The sequence below is a fragment of the Chinchilla lanigera genome, unplaced genomic scaffold, assembly GCF_000276665.1.
Source record: "Chinchilla lanigera isolate Chin_1 unplaced genomic scaffold, ChiLan1.0 scaffold00134, whole genome shotgun sequence".
In the NCBI taxonomy this organism is placed as follows: Eukaryota; Metazoa; Chordata; class Mammalia; order Rodentia; family Chinchillidae; genus Chinchilla; species Chinchilla lanigera.
Window position 1 is genome coordinate 3,325,722 of NW_004955535.1, and position 2,524 is coordinate 3,328,245.

Consider the following 2,524-nt stretch of genomic DNA (forward strand, 5'->3'; position numbering starts at 1 on the left):
TATTCAAGCCCCATTACAATCCATTGGTTTTTCCTCCAAGTACTGGGTATTGAACCCAGGACCTGCAAACTGAGCCCTTTAAAAAAATTTCTTTTGAGACAGGTTCTCACTAAGTTGCTCAGTCTGGGCTTGAACTTGTGATCTTCTTGCTTTAACCTCCCAGAGAAGTGGGATTACAGACATGTAATCACACATGGCTAGAAATCCACTGATTGTAAGAAAAGACTTGTTCTGTCAAGGGGAAGAAGGTCTGTGATCTCATAACAGGTTTATTTTTCAAAATCATTTGAGTGAGAACATAGAATACTTCCTTGTAGAACCTATCCCATTCACCTTTTAAAAATGTATTCCATTCAGACTTATAAATAAATAAAAATGTAAATACTTCAAATAATATACATGGATAACATTTATATAAGAATGGTTGCTCATTTTTTTTAATTTAGGAAGAAAAGAGGGAGAGAGAGAGAGAGAGAGAGAGAGAGAGAGAGAGAGAGAGAGAGAGAAAATCCTTAACAGAATCCCAAGACAGGATATCAGACAGTGGTGAGACTTCTTTTCCTTCCTTGTCATGCATGTTTAACATTGCAGTAAAAGCAGAGTATATGCCACTCAGATCCACTTCAGGCTCCTTGGCAGCATAACAGGGGAACATATTTATTTGTCACCCTTCTCTCTGTCTCATTTCACCAAAAGCTTTCTGCCGCAGCTTTGCCTATATCTAACTGAGCTCCTTTCACTTGCTAGAACCATGCTGACTCACTGGAGATGAATGGCAGTCAATGCATTCCACTTTCAGTACCTAGATGACCAAGAGTGTAGCTTCAATCTATCATCATGTATTTCTTTTGATTCCAAGTAAACAGAGAACGTTTGTGTTTGGTGCCCTGCCACTACTGTAAGCATGCGTTGTTAACGGGGGATAAGCTAGGAAAGTTTGGCCAACTCCATGTGGAGGGAGTTCAGACCCTATTGTAAAGCTTCTATACTCCCTTGAAGGAAGTAAAGTTGGGACAGTTAGGATTGATTTTCTCTGAATCATCTTACTAAGGAAGAGGCCTTTTTCCTTCAGTACTTCCTGAGGAATGTTAAGTCTAAACACTGGGGCGAGTGTGAGATAAATCAGGGTCCTATAAGGCTGATATCTTGCATTTATTGTATATTTCTAAAAATTAAAGTACAATCCCCATACCATAAAAAAGGACAAATTTAAGTATACAGCTTGATGAGTTTCTTTGCCATTGTAACCACCATCCCAATGAAGTTATAGAATATTTCCACCATTATAGAGGTATCGCTTTTCAGTCAGTTCTCCTGTCAAAGGTAACCACTTGGACTTCCATCACCATAACTTAGCTTGGCCTAGTTCTCAAACTTCATATTTGTGCATGTGCATTTTAGGCTTTTTCACTCGACACAGTTTTAAAGATTCATACATGCTGAGTGTATCAGTGTCTTAGTCCTTTTCCCCCTGGCAATATAACAGTCTTCCCCCTATATTTTTAGTTTTATTTTCTTTTTAATTAACAATAATTATAGATGTTTATGAGATACAATGTGATGCTTTGATACATGAATACACTGTGGAATAACCAAATCAGGGCAATCCATAGTCTGTCACCTCAAATATGTGTCATTTCTTTGTGATGAGAACATTTAAAAGCCTTTTAGCTACTTTGAAAACTATACATTCTGAACTGTAGTCCCTATACTGTGCGGTAGACTACCAGAACTTAGTCCTTCTAACTGAAACTTTGTACCCATTGACTACCATCTCCCCTTTCATGCTTAAACCCTCCATCCCAGCCTTTGGTAACTACAATTCCATTTCCTACATCTATAAGCTCAACTTTTACAGATTCCTCATATAAGTAAATTAATACAGTTTTTTTCTCTCTGTGCATGGTTTATTTCACTTAATATAATTTTTTTAGGTTCATCCATTTTATTACAAATGATAAAATTTCCTGATACTTTTAAAGGTTGAACACTATTCCATTGTGTTTATGTACCACATTTTTGGTCCATTCATCAGTTGATGAGCATTTGGGTTCTCTTTGGTATTGCGAGTAATGCTACAATGCAGATGATGTCTCCTCAGCATATTTCTTTCCTTTTTATTGCTGAGTAGTACTTAACTATAGAATATACCAGGATTTGTTTATCCATTCATCTATCCATTCATGGATATTTGGGTTGTTTCCAGATTGGAATTTTATGAATGAAGTTGTCATGAACATTCCTGTACAGTTCTTTTTGAGTGTATCCATCTTATTTCATATTTCATATACTTAGGAGTAGAATTTTAGGGTCATAGAATAGGTCTAAGTTTAATCCATCCTTAACTTTTCCAAAGTGGTTATTCTACACTATGTATATACTCACCACATTTTCAACAACACTGAGCATTGTGTTTTTGTCTCTGTAAAGTTAAAATGGTTTCTCAATACATAATAGTTATGTTAATTTGGGGGGGTGGGTGCATGTACATAACATATTTTGATCATTTTAAATTCCTTTACCC